The sequence below is a fragment of the Lithobates pipiens genome, unplaced genomic scaffold (genome assembly GCF_037356315.1).
Source record: "Lithobates pipiens isolate NorthernLeopardFrog02 unplaced genomic scaffold, aLitPip1_a1.2 Scaffold_23, whole genome shotgun sequence".
Classification (NCBI taxonomy): domain Eukaryota; kingdom Metazoa; phylum Chordata; class Amphibia; order Anura; family Ranidae; genus Lithobates; species Lithobates pipiens.
Window position 1 is genome coordinate 178,393,988 of NW_027507785.1, and position 14,345 is coordinate 178,408,332.

Here is a 14,345-nt window from a genome sequence, read left to right on the forward strand (position 1 = left end):
TTTTAAAAATTGAAAGCATTAAAAAATACCGATATCTGTGTTTTTAATGCTTTTAAGGGCAGAGGAGGAATTCAGGGTCTTATAGACCCCAGATCTCTCACATGCCTATTGCTGTCACAAGGATGTTTACATTGCTTGTGAAAGTGATCCAAAAAAAATAAAATAAATTAAAGCAAGTGTAAAAAAAAAATCTAATAATAATAATAAAAAAAAAGAAAGTGCCCCTGTCCAAAGGCAAACTTGCGACAATACCGCACTCACGCAAACGGCATTCGTCTCACACATGTGAGGTATTACCACGAACGTCAGATCATGGGCAGTAATTCTAGCACTAGACCTCCTCTGTACATTCAAAGTGGTAACCTGAAAGACCCCTTTCACAGTGATCTGCGGCCGTGTTAGTGCCAAAGCACTGCTCGTTTTAGCGGCACTTTTCAGCTGCTAACGGGGCGCATTTAATCGCAAATAAGGGGTTAAAAACGCCCGTTTTGTGGCAAAGTGCCTTTCCTGGCGCTTTGGAAGTGCTGCCCGCTCATTTTAATGGGAAGGGTGTTTTGGGAATGCTGTATACAGCTCTCCCAATCCGCTCCAAAGATGCTGCTCGCAGGACTTTTCCTAACGTCCCGCCAGCGCACCGCCGCAGTGTGAAAAGACACACTAAAATGAATGGGGAGGTGGTTTTCAGGCGCTATTTAGAGGCTATTTCTACCGCTAAAATGCCTGAAAACCACCTCAGTGTGAAAGGGGTCTACTGCTTATAAATCACTGCCTATGTAGTACAATTCCCGTCTTTTGTCTCCATTGCACGCAGATTTTTGCTGTTTTAAAGTAAGACATGTTTGGTATCTATTTACTTTGCAAAATATCATCTTTTGAGTTTTGCAAACATGTTTAGGAGCATCCAGCTCTTCATTATTTCCATCGGCCAGAACGATAATGTATTCTGGCTATTGAAATAAACGAACACCCGTGCAATTAACGCGTCTAGCGCGTTTAGATATGTTAACCATTTTCTGATGCTGAAACGCACCTCTCCTGAACGCGTTGGCCCGGGGTTGGGGGTTCTGACTGTAAACACCTATATGGACACATAGACTAACATGGAAGGCAGGGGAAAAAAAGCAAATTGCCTCAAAAAGCCGTTATTTTAACGCCCTGAGGCCTTATACAGCATATAAATGATCTCTTCCTACTGAGGTGTGGGGGGAATCTATAACATGATTCCTAACGGATCACACAACATCATGATGGAGAGGAGCTCCAGGGGAAGAAGGACGATTCCCATTCTATGGTCTGTTCCTACTTCAGAATAAAGTCCTCACAAAACAAAGGAGCAGCTCCATTCCCTTCACCATCTTCCCAAATTACAGGCTCCATGGCCCAGCCCACAGCTCTCCCTCCTCTGGCAGGGATTGTACATCCCAGCAGGCGGAGAGGAGCCCCCACCTCATCGTCACAGGCCTCAGCTCCTTTCCTCCTCCCTCACACCCCCCACAACATCACTGCAGAGGCTGCCTGACCCCAGCCGTGCTGACTGAGGAGCCCTGAACCAGAGGACTTCACCTTCCCCCTCCCTCAGGACACGGCGTGTGAGTATGGGAGACCCTGCTTCTCTATTCCGGGGAATAATACAGCGGGGGGCTTCCACCTTCCTACTGGAGAGCCTGCGTATTGAGAGGAGAGCCTGTGTATGGAGGGGAGCCTGTGTACAGAGAGGGAGAAGGGCTGTGTGCACTCTATGAGCTCCTCTCCTCCAGATCTGGGCCCTCTATGTACATACACTGAGCACAAAGAGCCTGACAGGGATCAGCACACACAATACAGAGCATGGGGAGGGGGGCATCCATCCTCTGTCACCCCACACCTTCATCTTCTCCTGCACTCCTCTCAGCTCTGTGCTCATCTCTATCATTAGGGACAATAGACATCCAGGGTGTCACAGATGCAAATCCTCAGCCAGTATGTAAAGGGGAATATATTGATTTCCAGTCATTGACACCAGATTTTATTCCCTCTTATAGATGTCTTCATAGACAGACACTATATATATATATATATATATATATATATATATATATTAGATCCAGTATCTGTGCTAGTCCTGATTTACTATAGCTGAACAGGCGCGGGATGTGTTTCTGTGATCTGCAGGCTGACATGTCTGCACCAATGTACAACGCATAGAGATTTACTAACACTGGAGCGTGCAAAATGTGGTGCAGCTGTGCATAGAAACCAATCAGCTTCCAGGTTTTATTGTCAAAGCTTAATCTTAGTACACATCATGAGATTATCGGACGAATGATCGGCTGTTTTTTTTTTGCATGCTAGTCTTCATATCGAAAATGAATAGGTTACTAAAGTACGAAAATTCTCATACAACAGAAGTGATGCCATGTGTTGTAGTGTATTTGTATTGTATTTTTAGAGGAAAATTGTACTGAAATCATACGATCTGGTATCGTACGAGAAACATTTTCGTGTTTGTTTTGTCCCGTTGGATAATTTCGGATGAAAGCTGTGTACTAACGATCAGATTATCGTACGATCGATTCAAAGTGATGTCATGTGTTGTAGTGCATTTGTATTGTATTTTCGGACTGTACTAATTAAACAAAAATCATACCATCTGGTATCGTCTGAGAAACATTTTCGTGTTTGTTTCGTCCTGTTGGATAATTTCAGATGAAAGCTGTGTACTAACGATCAGATTATCGTAAGATCACCTCCAAAGCGGTATTTTTTTGGACGATATTCTAAATGTGTGTAGGGGCCACTCATTGAACAAGCTGAAGTTAGTATCTGATTGTCTTTCATGCATAACTGCACCAGATTCTGAGTGCTCCAGTTTTAGTAAATCTCCCCCAGTGATTCCTAGCAAATCACATGTTCATCTTCCAATGTTTCCGGTGTGATCCTAGAGTGCAGTGCTTTTTACACATCTAAGCAATGCTGCCTCTGTGTTTTCTCTATATTATTATTATTATTATTACAGAAATTGGCCTATGCTGAAGGAACCCCTAGCAACCTCTGGAGGAACCCTGGTTGAGAATCACTGCTATAGAGGATTTATATAGTGGCAACAATTTGCACAGTGCTTTATAGGCCCCATCCACACGGACGCACTATTCCATACACCCACACATGTTGTTCTGCGCAGGCAACCTGTTCAAATTAATGACAGGGGGGTGGCTGCACAGATCTCCAAGCGCATCCGCAAGTGTACATCTGTGCAGGACCGATGCATGGATCAGAACACCGTCTGTCTGCATTCTGATCAATGAATTACTCCGCACAGATGTACACGACGGAAGGTGATTGGAGATCCATGCAGCTGTTTACCTGTCATTGATTTTACCAGGTTGCCTGCACAAAACACCATGCCTCCTATGCAGGTAAACACAGCCCTCTGAACAGTATCAGCCCTGCACAAACTGTTGCCACTATATAAATCCTGTAAAGTAATAATAATTATTATAATATAATATAATATAAATCCTGTATTATAATCATACAAACCGAGAAGGCACAGAGGCAAGGTTGTTTAGATGTGTAACAAGCTCTGCAATCTAGGATCACACCATAGACATTGAAGATTAAAATGCGATGTGCTAGAAATCCCTATGTGTTGTACATTGGTGTGGTCATGTCAGACTGTAGTGCCAGTGTACCAGAGCGAAATAACATGTTCATTTCCATGCATCCGCATGCTAGCTGCCTGTTAAACATCAGTGATTGGTGGATGGCTGTGCAGATTTCCAAGCACATCTCGCTGTATAAATCCATGCAGTACCAATACACGAATGTACAGTCAGGGGATTCAGATCTGTGTAGTCACCCCCCTGTAATTGATTTTACAGACTGCCTGCACAGTACACCATGTCTCCCATATGAGTAAACACTAAAAGGGGTTGTAAAGTCTCAACGTTTTCACCTTAAAGAATCACTAAAGATAATAAAAAAAAAAAAAATAACTAACATGTTATACTTTCCTCCACTGTGCAGCTCGTTTTGCACAGAGTGGCCCCGAACCTGGTCTTCTGGGGTCCCTCGGCGGCTGTCTCGGCTCCCCCTGGCAAGGACTCAACACCTTCATTCAAGCTCCCTCGCATGGTGTGGAGTGCTTGCGGGCGCGTTCCCATGATACAGCCGGTGGCCATAGCCGCTCACTGTTTCACTCGGCCCCGCCTCCTGGCGCACCACGTCATTGGATATGATTGAAAGTCAATCCATCCACTTTAACCAATGAACGGCCAGGCTGAGCGGCGAAGAGGATGTCGGGGGTGAGCTTGGGACTTTCGAGGGGTCAGGTAAGTAAAACTGGGGTGGGGGGGCTGGAGGGGCCCCGATATTGTCAGGTGTTTTTTCACCTTAATGCATAGAATGCATTAAGGTGAAAAAACACGTACCTCTACAGCCCCTTTAATGCATTAAGGCAAAAAACCTTCTTTGCTGCAGTGACCCCCCAGACCCTCATTTTTCTTGCCTGTGCCCATTCATTCCACCGCCGTGCAGGAGCCCAGCGGCTCCAGCCACTGGCTGTCACGTCATTGGACAGACTGATTGCAGCAGAAGCCATTGACTCCTGCTGTTGTCAATCAAATCCAGTGACACATAGGCTGGGCGAGACCGAGTCCCGCTGTCTGTGTCAATGGACACAGCATCAGGACTCAGGAGAGCGCCCACACGAGTGCCACCATGGAAAGCGGCTCTCCATGGGGACACCGAGGAGGGGGAGGAGCCAGCAGCAGGCAGGGTCTGGCTTAAAAATCATGTTGTTTTCCTGCACCAGGGGAGCTGCACATGTCGCAAACGGGCACCTATAGATGTTAATGGCTGCACAGGCTTATACCCACATAAGTGCTGATGTTTTCATGTGCATATGACATATTCCCCAAATGCACAAGTTTCACATTCATGAAATACATTATACGCTAATGCACGGGTTAACAAAGCTGCAAAAAAGCATTGGTGTTTACAGGAATATAAGTGCAGCTGTTCACCTCAATGGACAGCTATATGCTCCACCTTTGGCTCCTCAGTCGCCAGAAAAAGCCAAGATTTTTACACCCAATCCTGCCCGCTCCTCTTACCATCTGGGTAAATGAGGTCTTATTCACACAGAACATTATTGCCAACTGTGGCAACAATCCAGTATATTCTTGCAGCTGGCTTCACAGATGGATGCGGATAGTTGCAGCCGCTCAGCTTGTATAAAGCAATGACAGGCTGACAGTCTGCGGGTGTTCACATGTAGTCGCTCATGGAGCGATTACCTGCAGTCAGGGACAGGTGACTGCCTCTGGGTGCAAGATGCCTTGTGAACGATGCCCAAAATTGTATTTCCACTTTTACAGCCAAATTCATGACACCCCCCCCCCCCCACCCCTTTATGGATACTATGTATTCTTATTCACATAGCATACCTAAAGATAATTAAAAACATATACTGTATTTTTTACCTTTCCAGCGCTTTCTACTACTTTCTTTGGAGCAGACTTATACATAGTTATACATAGGACTCCAAAGCCAGCTTGTATTGTTCAGAATGAAGAAAAAACAGAAAAGCGCCTCTAAGTGCAATATTTATTGTATAAAAGCAAGTCAAAGTAACAATAAAACACTCACATAAGGTAAAGAAAGATAAACTATCTGGGAGGAGGAACCCACGGGAACTGTCCTCAATGCCTCCGGTCTGGGGGTACGCCTGCCGCAATTACCGCATTGAATCAGGAACAATCGGTTCTCCCCTCACCCCGGTGACATCACACGCCCACTGGCACTGCGCTCCAAGCTGGTTCCATCAGGCTTACCTGGAACAACTCAGGACTTGCTGGCTTCTTCCTGATTCACCACGGTAATCACGGCAGGCGTACCCCCAGACCGGAGGCGTTGAGGACTGTTCCCCATGGGTTCCTTCTCCCAGGTGAGAATCTTTTCTTTGCCTTATGTGAGTGTTTTATTGCTACTTGCTATTGTACAATAAATATTGCACTTAGAGGTGCTTTTTTTGTTTTCTCTTCATGTTGCATCCCAGAGTTGGCTTCACTCCAGAGAAAAGCTGTGCCCTCAGTTTGTGCCTTCCACTCAAGATTCATCATTAAAGCGGGAGTCCACCGGGACTCCGCGTTTTTTTTTTTTTTAAAAAAAGCCAGCAGCTACAAATACTGCAGCTGCTGACTTTTAAAATAGTGACACTTACCTGTCCAGCGCGCCCACGATGTCGGCACCCGAAGCCGATCTCTAGATCGTCTCGAGTGCTGCCGCTGCCATCTTGGGTATGGGAATCAGGAAATGGAGCCTTTCGGCTTCATTTCCCGGTTCCCTACTGCGCATGCGCGAGTCGCGCTGTGCAATAAGGACGGTCCCCGTCTGCCACTTTAGGGTGGACCTCCGCTTTAAGACAATTTATCCATTTCTTCATCTACTTTTTAATTCTTTCCTTTCCTGATCTATCATCCCATGCACAGAGAAACCCTGATGCTCCTCTTCTGTGGTTCCCCACTGGCACTCTTGCTCCCCCCCCCCCCCACTGAGTGCCCTATAAAAGCTGTTTATGGGGGCACTGCTTTAGAGTCGGTCTGTATGCGTCTATTCAGACACACCTGTACTTGCCAGGAGAGAGGAGAAGAGTGAAATGTAAACCTGAATTTTTTTTTTAATGAAGACCTCTACCTGGTACAGTAGAGGATATCAAGTCATCTGTGCCCAGTCTTGCCACGGAGAGTTAATCCAGCTCTGAGCAATCCTTTTGTCATTTATTAGTAAGATAAAAAAAATACATGCAGATAAGTCCAGCTCTCCCAGTATTGGCGGCTCCACACCTCAGCATGATTGGGCATGCTGAAGTCACGTGGTGCCTTTCCTAAATTTTGACTGGATATTATTCAGAACTCAGGAGTAGGAGAGTGTAGAGCTGGGCGGCGACGATCTGGTCCTCTCTCTTCTGAGGCATGGAGGGAGAGAGGGAAAGATGACCTCCACTCGGCTCCATGTCATTGGATGACGGAAGCGACATCAAACATCTTAAAGGGGAAATATTTTTTTATTGAACAAAAGAGTCTTTTTGGCCCCAGATCTCACATTAAAGAGGTCCTGTCATGCTTTTTTTCTATTACAAGGGATGTTTACATCCCTTGTAATAGGAATAAAAGTGACCCAAAAATTTTGTAAAAATAAAAAGTAAAATAAATAATATTTCCCGCTGAGCTCGCGCGCAGAAGCGAACACATATGTATGTAAGCGACACATGCGCATATGAAAACTCTTTTTTTTTTCCCCCCTTCTTTTTTGACCCTTCCACCTTTCTCTCTTCTTTCTCTTTTAGCCCTTGTACACACGGTCGGAGATTCCGATGGAATGTGTCCGATCAGACCGTTTTGTCGGATAATCCGACTGTGTGTGGTCTGCATCGGACTGTGGTCTGCAACTTGTCGGTAAAATTTTCCGACAACATGATCCGATCGGACCTTGTCCGATCATGTGTAGAGAATTCCGATCGGACAAAGTGCCACGCATGCTCAGATCAAATTCCTACACCAAAGCTATTGGCTACTAACCTGAACGTAGTCCCGTCGTAACGAAATAACGTCATCACGTTCTGAACGATCGGATTTTCCGACAACTTTGTCCGACCATGTTTATGCAACAGTTTCTGCCAAAATCCGTCGGATTTGGTTGTCGGAATGTCCAACCGTGTGTACAAGGGCTTACACTTCAGTTTCCGCCCTACTACAATTATTTTTTTAATATAAAATGGTTACAACGCACCAGTTACAACGTACAGCACCATTAATCGCTTCCCGTCCAACCGCCGCAGTTATGCTCCCCTGCGCGAGCCACCGTAGCTATACGTCGGCTCGCGGGGTCGGGATAGCAGGCCACGAGCGATCGTGAGCAGGAGAGACAGAACAGGGACGAGTGTGAGTAGACACACACTTCCCTGTTCTGTTCTGACAGGAGTGACAGATCGTGTGTTCCTATTAGCTAGGAACCACGATCGGTCACTTCCTCCAGTCAGTCCTCTCCCCCTTCAGTTAGAATCTCCTGCCAGGGAACTCAGTTAACCCCTTGATCGCCCTCTATTGTTAACCCCTTCACTGTGAGTGACATTTTTACAGTAATCAATGCAATTTTAGAGCATCAATCGTTGTATTAATGCCAAGGGTCCCATAAATGCGTCAAAATTGTCCAATGTGTCCGCCATAATGTCGCGGTCACGATAAAAATAGCAGATCGCCACCATTACTAGTAAAAAAAAAAAATTAATAATAAAAATGCTAGAAATCTTTCTCCTATTTTGTAGATGCTATAACTTTTGCACAAACCAATCAATACATGCTTGTTGCGATTTTTATTTTACCAAAAATATGTAGAAGAATACATATCGGCCTAAACTGAGGGAAAAAAAACTTTTATATATTTTTGAGGATATTTATTATAGCAAAAAGTAAAAAATAATGCGTTTTTTCAAAATTGACACTTTTTTTTTGTTTATAGCGCAAAAAAAATAAAAAGCGCAGAGGCAATCAAATACCACCAAAAGAAAGCTCTATTTGTGGGGAAAAAAGGACGTCAATTTTGTTTGGGTACAACGTCACACGACCGTGCAATTGTCAGTTAAAGCGACACAGTGCCGAATCGGAAAAAGTGCTCTGGCCAGGAAAGAGGTAAATTCTTCTGGGGCTGAAGTGGTTAATGTACAGTATATTTGCATATATAGGCAGTCTCTCTTTTTCGATTAAACTGTTTTGTACTTTGCTTGATCATTTGATGCGCCTAAGCCTTATTTCACCATACATCGCAATCTGGCGCACTGAGTGCTCCGCCTCGAGGACTTCAACTAATATTACATTATTTTGGTGACGTTTCGAATATTCCAATTGTATCCCTTCATTGGGATCCTTTTCTTTATGCTATGTTTTATGTAACCATCTAATTGTCAACGTAATCTGTTGAATTTATTTTTCTACGAATAAAATACTTTGCAAAAGAAAACGGTGTTCAAACCACACATGTGAGGTATCGCATAGAGTGAGAACAATAATTCTAGCCCACCTCTATAACGCAAAACTGGTAACCTGTAGACATTTTTAAACGTCGCATATGGAGATTTTTAAGGGTCAAAGTTTATCGCCGTTCCACGAGCGGGCGTAATTTTGACGCATAACATGCTGGGTATCAATTTACTCAGCGTAACTTTAGACTTTACTAATGTCTTATTTTTATCATTTAAAAAAGTGTCTTTTTATTCAAAAAAATTGTGCTTGCAAGACCATTGCGCAAATACAGTGTGACATAAAGTATTGCAACGACCGCCATTTTATTCGCTAGGGTTTCTCAAAAAAAATAAAAATGATATATATATATATATATATATCTATATATATATATATATATATAAAATCTTTGGGTGGTCTAAGTAATTTTTTAACAAAGGAAAACAGATTTTACCTTGTAAACAACCTGTTTGAAAAATAGGCCTGGTCCTTAAAGCGGGGTTCCACCCTAAAGTGGAACTTACGCTCATCGGAACCCTCTCCCCCTCTGTTGTCACAGTTGGCAGGTATTTGCACCCACTTCTGGGCATAGACTCCCACAGGAGTCTATGCCTCTTCCTGTCCTGGTCCGCTGTCTGCTGGGACACACACGGGTCCCAGAGACAGCGCGGACCATTCCAATTGCGCTGCACGACTCGCGCAAGCGCTGTAGGGAACTGGGAAGTGAAGCCGCAACGCTTCACTTCCTGATTCCCTCACCTAGAATGGTGGCGGCAGCAGCCGCGAGTCGAGTGATCGATCCGCCTTGGCTACCGACATCGCTGGATCCTGGGACAGGTGAGTGTCCATTTATTAAAAGTCAGCAGCTGTAATATTTATAGCTGCTGGATTTTTATAATTTTTTTTCCAGTGAAATCCCTCTTTAAGTGGTAATACTGTACCATTAGTTTATACTGGGTGAGTGGTGGGTTTACATTCACTTTAAGGTAAAAAAAAACTTTTAAATTTACGATCACTTTAAGGACTTGTTCTCATTTAGGGCAGTGACCTGCATTTTTAACCACTTACAGTGATTGAAAAATGACAAAAAATATAAGAAATTACACAAAGTTGTCACTAAATTATATATTGCTCACACTTGCCATGGTTATATGTGGAATTACACCCCAAAATACATTTTACTGCTTCTCCTGAGTATGGGGATACCTCATGTGTGAGACTTTTTGGAAGTCTAGCCACATACAGGACCCCGAAAACCAAGCATCGCCTTCAGGATTTCTAATGGCATAAAATGGTGATTTCACTTCCTCACTACTATTACAGTTTTGGAGGCCATGAAATGTGATAAAACTTTGGGCAATCAGGTGGTCCCTCTCCACATGGTCACAGAGGCTGCAGGGGCATCCGGTCAGGATCCAGTCGGACAACGCCACAGCTGTGGCGTATGTCAACCATCAAGGAGGAACAAGGAGCGCGGCTGCAGCACTGGAGGTCGCTCACATCCTGCGGTGGGCAGAGCAGCGAGTGCCGCCTCTGTCGGCCATGTACATTCCGGGTGTAGAAAACTGGCAAGCGAACTACCTAAATCGTCAGATGCTGGACCAAGGGGAATGGTCGCTATAACCGGATGTATTTCGGCTCCTTTGCCTAAGGTGGGGCATGCCAGATGTGGATCTCCTGGCTTCTCTACTGAATCGGAAGGTACAGAGGTTTGTGGCCAAGTCAAAGGATCCCTGGGCGGACACAGCAGATGCGTTGGTGGCTCCATGGGGGCATTATCGGCTAATTTATGCTTTTCCCCCACTTCAAACTTCTACCCCCTCTGCTTTGCAGAGTGGAGGCCGAAGGGATTCCGGTAATTCTGATTGCCCCAGATTGGCCTCGGCATCCGTGGTACACCGACATAGTACGAATGGTGGCAGATGTTCCTTGGCGACTGCTGATGCGAGAGGACCTTCTGTTGAAAGCCAGGTGCTAAGGGACCGAGGTCTGTCGGATTCTGTAATATCCACTATGCTGAGGGCATGAAAGTCATTTTCTCTGAAGATTTATCATCGCACGTGGAAGATCACCATGTGTGAGGAGATGGGGTGGTGTCCGCGCACATACTCGATTTCCAGGATCCTGCTGTTTTTGCAGCGAGGAGTGGATTGGAAACTTGCCTTAAAGAGGAAGTAAACCCTGATGAGTTTACTTCCTCTTTGATTCCCTGCAAAGGTAAAGCATAATGGACTACTATGCATCGCATAGTAGTCCATTATGTGTCACTTACCTGACACAGGAGTCAGCTAAGTCACCGCTGTCCCCTGTAGTCAGGAGCATCCATCTTCTCGGTGGGTCTCGCTGCTCCGCTGCTGTCATTCGGCGAAGCCGCTAAGACGTCACTCCCGCGCATGCGCACGGGAGTCACCACTCGTGGCATATCGCCGTTGACAGCGGCGCGCCGCTGTCTATGGCACATGCGCCATAGACAGCGTGCCTGTTTTTCGGCAAATATCTCCTAAACCGTGTAGGTTTAGGAGATATTTCTTGGACCTACAGGTAAGCCTAGATTAAGGTCAAAGTGGTTTGTAAGGGTTTAAAACCACTTTAAGCACCATCAAAGGGCAGATCTCAGCTTTGGCTATCTTTTTTTCAGCGAAAAACTTGGTGACTCATTCATTGGTGAGTACGTTTGTTCAGGGGGTTTGACATGTGGCCCCTCCGACCACCTCTACCTCCTTGGGATTTGAATCTCATGCTCTTGGTGCTTCAGAAACCACCGATTGAAAACATTCTCCCTACTTGATCCTTCACAAGGATAAAACAGTGCTGCGTCCGCAGCCTTAGTTTCTGCCAAAGATTGTTTCGGCCTTTCATCTAAATGAGGCATTGTGCTTCCGTCCTTATGTCCTCAGTCATCACACCCCAAAGAGGTGGCTTTGCATTCCTTGAACGTGGTACGGGCTCTGCAGGTGTATCTGTCTGCTACGGCTCCTTTTCAGGAAGTCGGAAAAAAAAAATGCTGTTTGTATCGGTGGCTGATATGAAGAAGGGACTGGCGGTCTCATTGGTCACCATTTCTCGGTGGATCAGACAGATTGTGCTTCAGGCTTATGCCATAAGGGGACGGGTGCCTCCCTTTCCTGTCACGGCACATTCTACCAGGGCAATTGGTCTGTTTCCCAGGTGTGTAAGGTGGCGACCTGGTCGTCCGTTCACACTTTCACAAAATTTTACAAGGTTTTGCAGGCGGCTGTTTAAGATTGCAATTCCTCCATTGAGGAGCTCTTGTTGTTATGGGCGGAGTTATTTTCTTGCTGTTCCCACCCCTCGTTTCTTTGACACCGCTTGGGGACATCCCTAAGGTCAAGATGAAGATGCTGTGTCCATCAATGAACGAAAGAGAAAATAGGATTTTTGTACTCATCGTAAAATCCTTTTCTCTGGGGTTCATTGACAGACACAGCACCCACCCCTCCTATTTATGTTTGTACTGATGCAGTGTGATGGGTTATAGCCAGTAGGACCACCCCCTGGGCGGTACAGTGCAAGTGTGGCTGTTTTTAACACTTTCTGCCTAGTCCTCTCCTAAAGGGGTGATATAACTCTACGGTCAAGATGAAGATGCTGTGTCCATCAATGAACTTCAGTGAAAAGGATTTTACGGTGAGTACAAAAATCCTATTTTGCTTTTTTGTTTTATTTTTAAACTGTTCCTTTCATATTTTTTTAATCATTTTATTGTCATCTCAGGGAATATACATATCCCCTATGATAGCAATAGGTAGTGACAGGTACTCTTTTAAAAAAAATTGGGGTCTATTAGACCCTAGATCTCTCCACTGTCCTCAAAGCTTCTGACCACACCAAGATCGGTGTGATAAAAGGCTTTCCCAATGGTGCTGTTTATATCTGGCAGAAATCATGAAATGCACATAGCTTCCAGTTTCTCAGGCTATAGAGATCATAAGAGCCGTTCTGGTGTCTGATCAGCTCTATGGTCAGCTGGCGGAACCGCCGGATGAATTATTGGGTTCCCTGTTGGGACAGGGGAGCCAGAGAAAACCATGGAAGACGGTGGGGGGGGGGGGCGGTGGGTGACATTCCCTCCCACTGCTTGTATAAGCAGTCTAGGGGCTAGCTAGCTAGGATTGCTTTTACATGAAAGCCGACCACTGGCTGAAAAGAATGATACCAAGATGATATCTAAACCTGCAGGCATCATTCTGGTATAACCACTCATAACAGTACGTTGCTGGTCCTTGTTGGGCATGTATTGTAATGTTCTTTTTTTCATGCAGCATGTGGGCTGAATGAAAAAAAAAAAAAAGAGATTGATCGGCGTATGCCCACTTCTAATGATGGGCTACATGCACCATTTTTTTTATTTTTATTAACTGGTGGTGAAATCACCTCCTACAGCGCTGGAGTTGCTGATTTTTGTATCGTGAGAGCAAACACTGTTGCTGTCAAGATAAATAAATCAGTGCTGCATCTAAATGGCATACCTGAAAAGCAAGCAATGGTAGCGATAAAACATTAACTTAATAAAACATGATTTCTTGACGCAAACTGTGCCTAAAAAATATATGCCAAAGCATAGGGGCAATCCGCACCTAATGTTAGGAGCAAATCGCTCCTCCACCCCTGCCCCCATGCTTTGACATATATTCTCTTTTTATTAACTGTGGTGGTGAAATTGCTTCCTACAGTGCTGGAGTCACGGCTTTACATATTGTGGGAGCAAAAGCTGTTGCTGTCAGAATAAATAAACCTGTGCTGCAGCTGAATGCCATACCTGCTAAGCAAATTATGGTTAACAATAAAACAAAGTACAGTAAAACATACCATACCTGCAAAGCAAATACAATGAAACATAGTAAAAATAAAACATTACACAGTTCTAAAATACAGTAACAATAGAGAGAGAACAATAGATATAGAACAATAGAGAGTGGACAATGGAGAGCGAACATAAGAGAGAGAAGAAAAATAAAACCACAACTATTTTTGGCTTTTTTATTTTTTTTATGTTTTCGTGTGTTTATTTTATAATTTTTTTTTACTTTTATGTAAACTGTAAATGTTTCAGATTAGGGTCTCTCAAAATGTAATGGCCATCTCATCTTTCGAGACCCTGTGTAAGTGTGCCTAGGACTGTGCAATGCTGTACTCCACTAGTGTGTGGTAGTGTTCGAAACAGTCACCAATGCAAAGACCAGGTTGGTCAGGACAGGAGAGACAATAAAAGCGTGTGTCACACCTATATCCGCGCTTTCTACAGACATGCCATCTTCTTTGGGTAGGGGTACCAGGGAGGACATGCGGTAAATGCCTCTCATGCAGCCGGCTTGCTGCATTTGG

At 44.6% G+C, this 14,345-nt stretch overlaps 1 protein-coding gene across 2 annotated transcripts in view; it reads left to right on the top strand.

Annotated features, from left to right (window-relative positions):
• Positions 1-1,423: 1,423 nt before the first annotated feature.
• Positions 1,424-14,345, top strand: part of RNF2 (ring finger protein 2) — a 71,514-nt gene continuing 58,592 nt past the window's right edge. The window contains exons 1-2 of one of the 2 annotated variants that reach the window (XM_077452663.1): positions 1,425-1,589; positions 8,500-8,669. The gene's annotated coding sequence lies outside the window, so the exon portion shown is untranslated. Of the gene's footprint in view, positions 1,590-8,499; positions 8,670-14,345 lie in introns of both variants that reach the window. The other variant, XM_077452664.1, reaches the window with a different exon arrangement.